At 38.5% G+C, this 14,360-nt stretch overlaps 1 long non-coding RNA gene across 1 annotated transcript; it reads right to left on the bottom strand.

Annotated features, from left to right (window-relative positions):
* Nucleotides 1–1,223: 1,223 nt before the first annotated feature.
* On the bottom strand, nucleotides 1,224–14,152 carry LOC146498959 (uncharacterized). Its single transcript, XR_014870353.1, has 2 exons — nucleotides 10,165–14,152; nucleotides 1,224–9,780 (listed from the first exon to the last, which is right to left on the bottom strand). It is a non-coding gene; the product is annotated as an uncharacterized LOC146498959 (long non-coding RNA).
* Between the last annotated feature and the right edge of the window lie 208 nt (nucleotides 14,153–14,360).

Raw genomic sequence — 14,360 nt, 5'->3', positions numbered from 1 at the left:
GGAAATGCTGTGTCACAAATTTAGAAGATCTTCATTTAACCTGGAGAAATAGTTTTTTGCTTTATAAGAAAGCCCTCCGCAAAGCCAGAACATCTTACTATTCATCACTGATTGAAGAAAATAAGAACAACCCCAGGATTCTCTTCAGCACTGTAGCCGGGCTGACAAAAAGTCAGAGCACTATTGAGCCAACCATCCCTTTACACAAATAGTTCATAAATAAAATTTTAACAATTAGAGAAAAAATTACCCATAATCATCTCACAGATGTAACATGGAGGAATGGCTTATTTGAAGAGTTTCAGTCAGGTTTCAGAGCTCATCACAGCACAGAAACAGCTTTAGTGAAGGTTACAAATGATCTTCTTATGGCCTCTGATAGGGGACTCATCTCTGTGCTTGTCCCGCTAGATCTTAGTGCAGCGATACTGTCGACCATAATATCCTATTAGAGCACGCTGTAGGTAGGTATTGTGCTGCAGTAGTTTGTATCATCAGTCTGTATTCTGAATACTGAAATTGAGCAAAAATAAACACATATCATTTACAGCACACTGAAGATGAAACTCACTTTTGCATAACATGGGCAACTTCCTTCTATTTCACATGTCATTAACACTCACATATTAAACAGCTTTATACTTTTCAAACCTCAATGACACTTTAACAACAAAACATCTTTGTATCATAAACTTTATATAAAATAGTAAAGTGTGCGGGAGTATCAACCTTCATAATGAAAAGAAAATAAATCTATATGAATGATCTTCCTACTAGTGATGGGTCGTTCGCGAACGAAATGGCTCTTAGAGCCGGCTCTTTGACGTGAACGACGCGAGCCGGCTCCTGTCACGTGGGTTTGTTTTTTTTTTTCTTTCTCTCAGCCTCTCTCGCACTTTTTTTCTGCTTCACTCAGCACATGAGCCTGGGCAGAGGGGGGAGGGGCGGTAGTTACACTCAGTTGCACAGGAACAGAGCCGGAGGGAGAGAAAGAAAGCCAGGGACAACAACGTCACATTAGAAAGGTATAGTAATCATCCACAACTATTTTCAGTTGCAGATGATAAAGGATTCAGAAAGTTTATTCATGTGGGCCCAAATGACAGAGAATATGCATGTTCTTTTTGTTTTCATATTTTAATTTATATTTTATATAAAATTTTTATATTTTAATTGTGTTGTGGTTTGCAGTGTTTTGTGTTGTTTCACTTTAAATTTGTAAAAGGAAAAAGCTGAACATTTAAATAGTTAAAAGTTGAAATGTGAATAGTTGATTTTTGTATTATATGATTTATTTATTCCATTTTATGTGGAGTGAATAAATAAAAGTATATTTACGGTGGCTCCTAGAGACAAAGCACATACAAACTTCAAATCACGTACGAACTCTGAAGCACGTACAAACCCTGAAGCACGTACAAACTCCAAAACACGTACAAACTCCGAAGCACGTAAAAACTCAGAAGCACATAAAAACTCAAAACACATACAAAAGTCAACAGAAGTGCTCCAGAATGCTAGGCGCAGTGTTGAGCTTTTGTTACCTAGTGGCTACACAAGCCAGCAAGTACCAACGACCGGATTTGGTGTGTGGTAGTAACAGGTAAATGAACATTGTTTTTAAATTATTTGAATATATATGAGTGTGTGTTTTGGAGTTTGTACGTGTTTTGTCTCTAGGGGCCACCGCATATATTTATATATAAACATATATAAATAAAACCACGTTTTTTACATTAGTAATTCCTTTTGTGCATAATTTAATATTATTGTTAATAATAAATTAATTAAAGCAACAAAACAACCTGAAGAGCCGGTTCGGAACCGGAAGAGCCGGATCTTTAAAAAGAGCCGGAAATCCCATCACTAGTATTTTCCCTCTAAATCCCTTAGACACCAGCCCAATTTTGGCAGCTGCACAAAGTCTAAGAATGAGAATTTTTTCCTAGTGAATAGGAGTCTGGGTTGAATTGTTTCTTTGGTGAGACCTGGACACACAGGTGTATTATTCTGAACAGAGATCCTGTTACACCAGGGGATCACATGCTTGGCAGGATGGCCAGCATGAAAAGACTCTTGGTTGTTTGTGAGCAGAGAGCCCCTAGCAACAGCATTCCCCTAGAGAAGAAACTGGCAGGGCACTGCAAAACAGTCAGGCCACTACGTCCTGATAGTGCTTATATGTTCTATAGAATTATAAACATGCACCTGTACGGATGTGGATAACAAAACACTTCAACAACCCCGGATTCAAAAAAGGTAGTTGTTGTGTAAAATGTACATAAAACACAATCCAGTGGTTTGCAAAAACCCAGAAAGCACATCGATTTTTTAAACTGATGTTTAACTATTTCATAAAATGAATTAATATTAGCCCATTTTGAGTTTGATGGCAACGACTTGTCTCAAAAAATCTACTTCTGTTCAATATTAGAAGGTAAAATAAAATGTTTTATTTTAATTTGTTTTTTACATTTTTAATAGGTTTTTTTTTTAGCAAAGAATGATTTGATTTGTCAGCATATGCATCGGAATAGATGAAGAGCAATGCTTATAACAGTTTAAAAAGTCATTTTTGTCGTCAAGAAACTGAGATGATATTTTTGTCAGTCAAGCTGATGATTGTCCAATTTCCAGATCCATGTACTGCTAGATAACTTTAGAGCTCACGTATATAAACCTTTAGACTTTTATAATACAAATGAAAAACCCGAACAACACAAGTCATTTGGTAATATTTAGCTATGCTTGGTGACTTTTTTGACTGACATAAATATGGCAGCACTGAAATCCAGATTTGTAAAAATACACTCCCTCCCATTTAAAGCAAATCTGACATATTTCCACGCTGCCTTCTTTCCCATGTAAACAGACTATGGGTGAAACGACTGTCACTTTCAGAAAGTCTTTAATAGTTGATATAACTGTGATCATGATCATGAACACACTTTCAGGACAAGACTGCACTTGTATCTTGTATATTTACCAAACTAACAGAAAAATAGAAACTCGAGGAAACCAAACCGCAAAAATGTTCAAAAAGCTGTTAAGGAAAACATGAAAAAATAAGCTAAAGCACAGAAAAAGAGGGAAGGCGCATAGACTAAAAAACCTCAGGGAAGGAAGGGTAAATGAAAAGTTAATGTTGGTATTCTGAACACAGAAAATGTTTTTAGCATGTACATTTTAATCAGAGTAATTTCATCAAAGCTAATAATTCTTATCATAAGCGCTGATCATAAAAGTACGGTGAGTTTTAGGTTATTACTTCTGATTGCCCAGGCACAGAATTGACATTTTTTAAGAAATACAAACCTGCAACATGCACAGCTCTTTGCCATTAAATTTATGGAAATGGATGCATGATGTAGTTTCCTTGTACAGTACAAATATTAGTTTTAAAAATACTCCAGTAAAAGTTGAATTACTGGTTCAATATATTTACTCAAGTGAAAAAAGTACAGGCTCTGAAATGTATTCAAAACAATTAAGTAAATAGTAGCTCTTTGGGGGACGTTTCTACCAGCTGTTTTTGTGCAAAGCTAACTAAGCCTTGTGCCACAATAATGTATCAATATAAAAATATAAGAAGATGGGAATACAAACTTAATTCTAATAGTACTCAACTTGAATCTGAAGAAAAATCTAAATTTTCTGTTGCCTACGTTGGAGTGTGACTGCCTCGAAACAGGACAATGAGTACAGTCAGGGGTTAAAGTGGGATTCAGCAGGTGGGGGAACCCTAAAATCAGTAGTAGTAGCACAGCATGGAGACGAATCACAAACATTCCAACTGAGAGCTCCGTTAGATTTTCTCAGTGTACAGGGTGTGATCAGCTGATCTGGGCTACTGGGCTGGATGCACACAACTGAATTCCCCAAGATGTTGTCCTACTGATTTCCATCCTCTACACTGACAGTATACTGTCTTTATTCTAGATGTTATAAAGTTGGTATGAAGGTAGAATTCAGTCAGTTAATCTCAGCATCATCAGCATCATATCAAAGGGCAGCAACAATGAGTTTTATGTTAACAAACCAAGGATTCACTCTCTGTCTCTTTAGTAGTAAGTTCGCTGTTTGGGTAGCTGCACTGAAACAGGAAAATCCAGCTGTTAGTTGTAATACGGTTTTGTAAAGCACTTTATGAATGAGGACTGTTTGAGCCAGGTGACACGTGGTTCATCAGGCCGACAGAAACATGTTTTTCCTTCTCTGGCTCCCTTCCCTGGCAGTGTACCGAGTGGCGCAATCAAATAATGGGATCAGCGCTATTAAATGAAATAGAATAACATTTCTCTTCCCAAGCTAATCCAACAGCCCACTACATGCACATCACACCACAAATATAACTAAGTTCGGGAATCTCATCGGCACGTCTGCAGGGAAAGTAGGTTAATGTGTGTGAAGGAAAAAACAGTAGAGGCTCCAAGAAAGAGATGCCAAACTTTTTGGAGATCTTTGTTTTTTCCTCACATCATCTCACTAACTGGATTACTTCATATTAGAAGTGACCCAGCCTGGTCAGTAAAAACGGGAGTGTGGACTGCAGCTTGTCAGTCTGGTGGCTCAAACAGGCTTTCTTCAACACAGTCCTCATTTATAAAGTACTTTATAAACCCGAACATTATGGCTAACAGCTGGATTTTCCTGTCTAAGTGCAGCTAGCTTGCTGCTAAAGAGAGAGCAAATGACAGTATATCCTCGGTTTGTTTACATGAAACTCATTGTTGCAGCCAGGGATAGCACAAATGTGACTGATTTTTAATTTTAGTTTTGTTATTGATTCTTATTGACACTAGTTCAGCTTACATGAGTGTATGTTAGGTCAGCTGCAACCAAACAACCACATGACGTCACATTCAGTATTGACAGAAGACGCTAAACATTTTTTAAAACTTTATTTCTTGAATCCAGCTTCACAGACATAGGTTATATAAAGTTTGTCAAATCCCACTGAGCATCCTTACCTCTGTTCTTCGTCTCCTGTCTTGTCTTTCTTATCTTTCTCATCTCTGAATAAAGTTAGCTCTCTTTCTTTTCTCGCCTTGTGAAATACAGCAGCTGGACCTTTATCTAGTAACACGCTGTGCAACAAACTGCACACAAGCAGTTTGTGTGATTGCTGATGCTTGTTGAGCTGATAGAAACGTTGCATTTTAAATTACCTTCCATTAAAAAAAATGTGATAAAGTTTACATTTGCTCCTCCTTTGTAGGGCTAGCTAGATGCTGAAGTACTGCGACCTCAATTTATGGATAGGCACAGTTGTTCTGGTTTTGCTCAAAAACAAACAAACAAAAGAACGGGCCCCTTTAACCCGTGACTTTGGCACATGTCATCTCTTTTATGCAACATCCCCTGGTGATTAATGCATGAACAGGATGGCTTTTCATGTATTACTGTTTAACATCAAAGCTTTTTGATGTTTTAAGGCCAGTGACCTGAAATAATATCTCCCATCAAAAGTAACAAGCGCCTTTTGAAAATGTAACGAGTATAAAGCACAGGCATTTGTTTAAAAATGTAGGGAGTAAAAGTAAAAGGTTGTTAGTTAAAAAAGAAAACTGCTGTGGCATTATTAATCTTAGAACTGCATTCTAGTAGTGAGCAGCCTTGTGTTTCGTTGCAAGGTACACCTTAAATTTTAACCCTCTGCAACGCAATTTATTGGACCAGCTTCATTCTGCAGATGAGAACTGGGAGGGAGACTTTAAACATCCACCTTTTCTAGATTTACTCACTCACACCAGATATTTTTTGTGCTGTATTTGGAATATTGCTGGGAGATCAACTCACCTTAAAGAGGAGCTTTAATTCCTAAAAGGCAAAAAAAGGTTAGTTTCCCTGGTACATCCTTTCACTGACCCTCTGTCTACTAATTCACTTAAGCGATTGAACCATCGAGATGTCAGAGGAGTGTACTCTAGTCCTTCGTGTGGAAAGAAAGGACACTCTCTAAATTGATTTTTCCTTGTTGCCAATACGCAAAGCGTTTAAGGGTGACAGCATAGGAAGCACATTCTTTCTTTATCAGCAGATATTAACAGATATACTGAAGTGAGGAGTGCACTTTTTTTTTTTTGATAATTTTTTATTCTGCTTTTTTAATACCAGCCATGCCTTCACAAAGCAGTTGGAGCCACAAGGACCTAAAAGCAACTGTTAACACAAGAATGAGGATTTCATAGCACAGTGTGATCTGAATAAATCATTATCTTTCCATTCACAAATTGACATTACTAGATCCCACAGGATGCAACGCTGATCAGTATTATCCTAAAATTTGCTTGCCATATTCATAAAAGACAAATAAAAAATGTCTCCCCTACTGTACATTTTGGCACACCAAGCTTTTCACTAAATATATATGATAAATATAATACATATAATTCTGATATGCTCTAATTAAGCAGTCCCCAACCCCCGGGGCCACGGGCCGAGTCGTTTGGTACTGGGCTGCGAGAGTTGAGGCTCGGGTGTGAAACTGATGGTTTTCAGGGTTTTTATCGTTAACTCAGTCTTTTCCCGTGTTGTAGTTGTGTGTCTTATTTTGAAAGAAATATTTGCGCGTTACCATAGCAACAATAGAGTATTAAAGGGCAGAGAGGAGGATGTTACTCCCAATGATGTTAGTGCATTTCAGGAGGACGCTGCTAAAAAAGTTACTCAATTACACAGTGAATTCGCGTTTATATTATATTTACAGAATACCACAGTTTTTGTCTTGGTCCTATCATTCTATTTTGTTGCATTTATCTGCGACACCTTAAAGGCCGGTCTGTGAAAATATTGTCTGACATTAAATTGGTCCGTGCCGCAAAAAAGGTTGGTGACCACTGGTCTAATTTAAAACTGTGTGAAAGCTTTCATCACTCTATACCCCAACAAGTTAAAGGTGAGTTTTGCTGATTGCAAAATTTTTTATTTATTCAAGTCTTTCATAGATATAACATTAGATAATATAAAATAATATATCATTAGATGACATGCTACAATAACAGTGTTGTTATAATCTCTATATATGTCATCTAGCTTTAACATACCTACACCTGGCAAATATTCATTTTTACAGCTTTTTTTAATTTATTGAGAGTCCGTCTCCTTCATTCATCATGCTCATGTACGGTACTCTACACTCAGCTCAGAATGAATATGAACCTCTGATAATAAATGTCATTTAGCATTGAGTGTGTGTCACTGTGTGGATACAAAGCAGTTTCTTCCCATGTTGTTTTCTTAGAAAGTAAAATATCTATTTTTGAATTAGTCAAACTGAATGAAATGAAACACTGTAAATAATTTACTGTGAACAGCAAAGATGTAAGGCAGTGAGGATAGGATTGACTAAAATTAATATGGTCAACTTTGACCTGACACAACCGACATAGACCAGCATTGAGTAAATGAACTCTTTATAGTAAAGACGCAGCTTCGGCATCATCTCAGACCACTGACATCTTCACTGCCTGTTCTCTTTACGGCACGATCAGAGGAATATTTATGACTTTTCTTCCTTACCCCTATCAAAATGAACAACTACAAAGTGAAACTGACTTACCTCGGGGTATCTAAACCTTCTCCAGAGACTTAATCTTTCATCTCTTAAATGATGAATCACTTGGACAAAGATGTTGTCACTTATATGCTAAATATTTGCATACAAAATGACTGACGATGTTAAAATTTATACGCTCACAAAAACACTGCCAGAAAATCCCAGAGGGATTGTAGTTGAGTCTATGTCACTTTTCACCGCTGTTGCTGTGCCGCTACAGCCATCCACAGCATTTCCTTCCCAGGCACAGACACTTGAGAGACAGGTAGCTGATGCAGGAAGAAACTAGAAATTGAAAAATGTAAAATCCTTATTTTCAAAACTTGTACTCATAATCCCTGACTTCAAGTAAAAATTAATTTCAAGTTAAATAAAGTTGACTTTAGCTGGAGGAGACAAATATATTGTTACAAATATATTGCACTGAAAACACAGAATATATAATATAATATTATTATTATATAGAAACATGTTTTTCTATCGATGTAGTGCTTTGATTTATATGTAAGATAAGGTGACAGGTAGGTTAAATACTTGCAACCACTGCCTCTGAAATACGTAAGCGAATGCAGCACGTGCAATAACAAGCACTATAAATACAATCCAATACTGTCAAACAAATTTCTGCATTTTCTTTTCGCGCGATCTGGGTCGACTAAAAGTCACCGTGAGCAATTACTGTAAAAACAACAAACTCTGAAGTAAAGAAAAGAGGAATTCAAAAGGAAAACTCCACAGCAAATTATGTTATCTCTCCGCTGACATAGAAACCGGTCGATGCCGAATGAATCGCGGATCACTGAGCCTGTGTGCGCTTGACTGGTCTTTCCGTGTAGAGTAGGACTTGAGCCAGACAGATGCTTCCAGGTGGAAGCGGACCAGAGGCCAGCGCAGTGTTTCTGGAGCACCGCCACCAAAAGCTCCACCTGAATCAAACTGCATGCTCCAACTACACGGTGCCTCACACAGAAAGACTGCTCTCCAGGACTCCCTGACCACATGGATCAATAATTAACTCAAAATGCCAGAGCATAACTGCAGTGTGTGAAGGCAGGCGATTTATGCATTGTGAACAATCTGATTGGTTCCCATGTGTCAGGAAAGATAAATGGATAGCAGAAAAGTAACTGTATTCTGTCTGAATAGTAATTGCCACACTTGGCTGCTTATCCGCATGTATCACTACCACTGGCATGTCTCCAAGGCTTTCTTTTAAATGCATACTATGAATCTTTATTTGCAAAAATTAATACAGCTAGTGGCTAAGGTGCACACTCTATCTGTATTCATTTAAAAATTTTACTTTTAGATTGTATGGCATCATTAATCCAAGTACTATACTTAAGTTGAATTTGAACCATCCACTCATCTGTTTTCATGACCACTTATTCTACTCAGTGGAATGGAGCCTGACTAAAACAGCTGCGATTAGGATCGGGCACACCCCGGACAGGTTGCCAGGGCCAACACAGTAAGAAAAACACAAATGTACAGGGCTGCTATTACTTTGGAAGAACAGACAGAAAGGAAGGTTAGTGAACTTGGGCTACTTTACCGATTCTCAGCTGTTCAGTTACCTGGTGGCTAGATAAGAAGTTGTGGTTAGGCTAATATAAACAGAGCAGGGAAGATGGTGGTTAAATTGTTTTCAGCAAACGTTCATGTTAAGGGTCTCTGACGGGTAGAGACAAATGCCTTCCTTTGGCAGAAGAATGGACCAAACTTCAGCCAAAAGATTGTCTGAGATGAGCTAACCACAACACAAGGCTAATCATTAATCCTCTTTAAAATGCCTGCTACGAAGTCATGATCCTAAGCTCAAGTTAGCCAAACATTCAGTTCAAACATTTGGGGTCTGCATCACCTGAGCTCATGTGCTGTAGCCTTGCTCCACATCAAAAATGCCAATAAAATGTCCAGGAGTCATTATCTGTAGTGCTAAGTGAAGAATTGTGCTATACTATGACAAACTGTATGATATATGTAAATAAATACCACTAGCCGCTACCACTAAATACAACCATAGTGTTATAGATAGTCACAAAAGTCTGAGTAGTATAATTTTCCTGTATGGAGCAGTGATTGTAGCTGTTTATGATGTGTTTTTAATTAAACCTTTGAGGTTTTAGCTTTGTTTTGGTCTCCACTTACTTTCAAGAGGAGTTTCTGTCTCTTCAGCTTCCACTACTCCACGAGGGTTCAATGACGTTACCAGAGCTGGACTGAAAATCATGCCAAAAAAAAAAAAAAAAAAGTAGCAGCAAAACAAGGCAATTATTCTTTCTGTTTGTCACAACAAGCCAAAGCTTTTTATATTACAAACACTGAGGTTACAAATCTAAAAACATTGATTAGTACAGCTTTGAAATGGAAAATATGAGATAAGCTCAGAGAACAAAAGAGAATTCAGTGTCCTGTAAAAAGCAGGGCTGTGAACGTCACCATCTCACAGCAGAGAGGATTAAGCTAGGTAATTACTGCAGCTGGCTAATTAACTGAACTGTGAAATACTGGAATGCAGCTTTGCCATTTACTTAATTGTCTTAGAACAAAATGGTGTCAGTCTTAGCATCGTCTTTTTCACTGAGCACTTGAAAGTTGTTTACCATTTTAAAAACCGCTGTCCATTGTCCTTAATCTTTGACGAGAGAGAATAATAATTTGCTGCAGAATGACACACAGCGAGGACGGAGCGTTATTTTTCTATTCATCCTCACTGACTTCTAAACCTTTTTTTAAGTGCAAAGAACAAGGATGCTGCGAGCAGGGAAACAGCATCCTCTCTGTGACGGCATCACTGCGGTTTATGTCAGCGGCATTTTATAATCTGTCTGCTCCAGTTTTGTGATCTCTCATCCTGTCTGGTTGCAGCTGTGAGTGACTGAGGAGAGATCAGGGTCCACATCAAGCCTCTGTTTTGCATGTCTCCCCAACTATGTTTAAGGGTGTGATGATGGGCATTAATAACCTGTTATTAAGCCCTTGCATCCCATGATTCATCCACTAAATAAGCACTTAGCAGAGAATTGCTGTCCTGTGCTCAACTTTTAACTAACACTGCATCTGGTTTTGTCGTCCTGCAGAGCTGCCGCTTTATTCCTATTCATGTTCTTCGGCTTTTTCTTTCTCCTCCTGGTTCCCCTGAGGTTTAGCCCATACTCCCTACCTCTACACGGACTCCTTCACCTTTGCCTCAAACACAAATAAACAGTTGCACTCAAATCCCACTTAAGATTCTGAGCCCAGGCAACCGCTTATTTTCCAGAGAACTGGATCAAATAAGGCCAAGGGCTGCTTGCAGGGAAGGGTCACCCTCAGTTTCAATGCACGGCCTTGAAAACACAACAATTTAAGGGTACTGCATTATTGTGCATGCTAGTATAAGCTGTCCTGACACGTGCTGCAAAAAAAAAAGAGGGGGAAAAAAAACCCAAAAACAAAACAAAATATCAAGCACACGAGGAGCCAGCGTGCCCTTCGTTTCAAGAGCGTATTTTATGAAAAACATCTAAAAACTCCTATGGCGTTCTATATAGCCTCTGGAGATGTAGCTTCCATTCACTGACTACTTCTCTCGTTGCTAAAGAAGTATAATAATTGTCCTCTGTTCACTATAATTAGATAGGGAAATGTGCATGTAAGCCTTCTTATTCCTGATGGTTAGTTACCGTCTATTTAATCAAACTCAGACTCTAATTCACCTTTGATGAGTTCTTATGAGTCTAATGCAAAAGCAAATTAAACATGTTCATTCCTTACTTCAATTCCCTATAATGCAATTAGACTCTTTTTTACTGAGGATGGTGATATGTCATTAACTTCAGACAGTATGGTGGGCATCAGTTAAGTGCGTGTCTGCAGTCTCACACTGTGGATGCAAACACAATTTTTTTGTGTGACATAAATGAAACTTGATTTGAGCTTTTGTACTCAGGCCTCAGCTTGAGCACTGATTCCTTGTTTAGGTTCAGGGCTGAATACAAAGTTGACAGAATGACTTCAATATATACGCTTCATTATAGCATTCAGTTACTACGGAGCCCCGCAAGGGACATGGGAGAAAAAAAATTAAGACAGACTTTTGCGAGATCTCGCAAAACAAACTCGGGATCTTGCAAAATTTTTGCAAGATCTCGCAAAACAAACTCAGGATCTCGCAAAACTTTTAGCCGCATTCTTCGGAGGCTGCCAGCTCGAAGCCGACCGGGAGGTCGAGGCACGATGTGCCGGGAGAGCGGTGTTCCTCCTGGCTGTAGTAGTTTTGCGAGATCTCGCAAAAGTTCATCGTAATTTTTTTTTCTCCCATGTCCCTTGCGGGGCTCCGTAAGTTACAAACATTGTGTTTATTTGGCTAAATATCTTGTCAAATATTATAATCATGCATTAAGAGATGAATGGGAAACGAGAAAGGCTGTAGAAGGAAGTTATTGTTGGTTAAAAACAGAATCAGCTCCAATCTGCTAATGTGGAACAATATTCAAATTTCCACCAATTGGTAGCAAAACCTCTCTGTGACCACAAATGAGTAGTTTACAGCAAAGGTCATAGAAAACCAAGTGAGATGAAGGTAAAGTGATGAATAAATTACTACAAAACTTGATGAAGAAAACTTGAGGATAGTTGAGGATATTTTGTGGGCACTGTAAGACATCAGATTTGTTCAAAGCAAGTGGTATTTAGTTTTTTTTTCTGTGCTTGTTTTCTTTCTTTTTTATTTAATTTTTACGTATTTTCAGTTTTCTTCCTTTATGAATAAAGCCTCAGTCACACAGGTGAGTGAGGCTTAGAGACTGGTGACCATTTGGTTGGGACCAGTGCTTCTGTCTGGTGCGTGGTTGCCTGGGGTTGGTGGCAGGTGTTGTGAAATTGACTGCTAAAACCCCATTCAATCAACCCTAGAGATCAGTTGCGAGCAGTTTATATGAAAGGTGCTTACCTGTCCGCAAACTGTCTGGAAGATGTGACTGTTTCCTTTCAAAGTAAAAGTTGCATATTTTGAAATGTGTTGATGTCAGCAATAAGGCAAAACTATTACTTTGAAGGCAAACATTCTCCGTTTCAGATTTGCATCCTGCTTTTCCATGTACAGCTCAGAGAGACAATGTGAGCATTCATGCTACTGGCAACCACTGCAATCTGCTAGTGATCAAAGCAGTGACAAGGAAGTTTCTGCTACAGCATAATCTTTGCAACCAGTTTCACCTGGAGACAGCCAGCAACAACTCAGCAACAGGAGGCATTTTCCCTAGCAACTGGAGGTTGCAAGGGTATGTGTGGGTCTTGAGGCTCATTTCAGGTCCTAATACTTCAGAAGCTTCTAACAGCAGAGGCTGTTTATCGGCTTGCAAGCTAATTTAGATCTAACATCTTATCTGTGGGGATACTGGCTGTTTGGGGTTAATTAAAACGTGTACATTCAAAGATGAACCCTTTTGATGTCGTCATCCATTTACATCTTTCAAAGATTATTTTGAATCACAAAGTCTGAGCTAGTCTACAGTGTGAGACTAGTACGGATGCAGTTACTGTTAATTTCCAACAAGTACCAAATGTTCGTGAGCAAAAGCATATATAAATTTAGCCACTTGTCATTATTTACGCACAAAGCACTGAATAGCACTTTTAAGGCACCAGAAAAGCAACACATTTTAAAACCTTTCCTATCAGTGTACACAAACAGTGTACAGACCTAGTTCTCTACTAATACCAGTGGCCCTCAGACTGGTATTATTAATAGGATTGACTTTGTTGTTTCTTGATAGCATGTGAGACGCTGTACCTCTATCTGGCTAGAAGAAAATCATCAAAGCTTAATCAACCAGATGTAAATGGCCTGCATTTGTATAGCGCTTTACTAGTCCCTAAGGACCCCAAAGCACTTTACACATCCAGTCATCCACCCATTCACACACTGGTGATGGCAAGCTACATTGTAGCCACAGCCACCCTGGGGCGCACTGACAGAGGCGAGGCTGCCAAACACTGGCGGCACCGGGCCCTCTGACCACCACCAATAGGCAACGGGTGAAGTGTCTTGCCCAAGGACACAACGACCAAGACTGATGTGCATGAAACAATAAAATATGGGGCCCTCTTGTATTGACTCAGTAGGGGACAGTACTGTTCTACATAAAGGTTTAGAAAGTGGTTTCTGCTGGGATGAACTGTTAATTAAATTAATTATTTTGTTTTTGATTGTAACCACTCAATATCCATATTATGACTATCACAAAACATACTACTGCTAATACTAATACATATACTATTTTTGCAGTATCTGCAATATCTAGGTGATAATGTTTTTGCACAGTGACACTGTTAATCCTCTGACTCTACCTGTCACATTAACAGCAGGTTAAAATAATCAAATTAAAATAGCAATGAATAGCATTCAGTTGTCAACAACTCTTGGATTGCCTCCAAGATCTCCCTAACACAATGCAATTTTACTTTGATGCACTTTGATGATCCCATTGCACCACCATCATGTTAAAAATGACAATCTGGACAAGTGATAATGCGTTCAGCCTCAGCCACACTAGTAGCATTAATATGCAATGCTGACATGCTGACTTCATTAACCAGTGATTGTTAAACTGTGCAGTTGATTGTTAAACTTGTTAAACTGTGTGTTCAAGGCACTGCAGACACTAAACTTAGTTCAATGAATGATTTCATGTAGGCCAATTAATCAGGGAGCCTACTGTGCTGATTTTCATTTTAGTAAAGTTTAGCTTGAAATGACTGATTTAACAGTGGGAGGTAGGGGTGTTAAGTTAAGGTTAAGGTCATGTTTCTGTTC

The sequence above is a fragment of the Neolamprologus multifasciatus genome, chromosome 17 (assembly GCF_963576455.1).
Source record: "Neolamprologus multifasciatus chromosome 17, fNeoMul1.2, whole genome shotgun sequence".
Lineage (NCBI taxonomy): Eukaryota > Metazoa > Chordata > Actinopteri > Cichliformes > Cichlidae > Neolamprologus > Neolamprologus multifasciatus.
The sequence above is the reverse complement of the archived record's forward strand: the minus strand, read 5'-3'. Positions and strand labels throughout refer to the sequence as shown.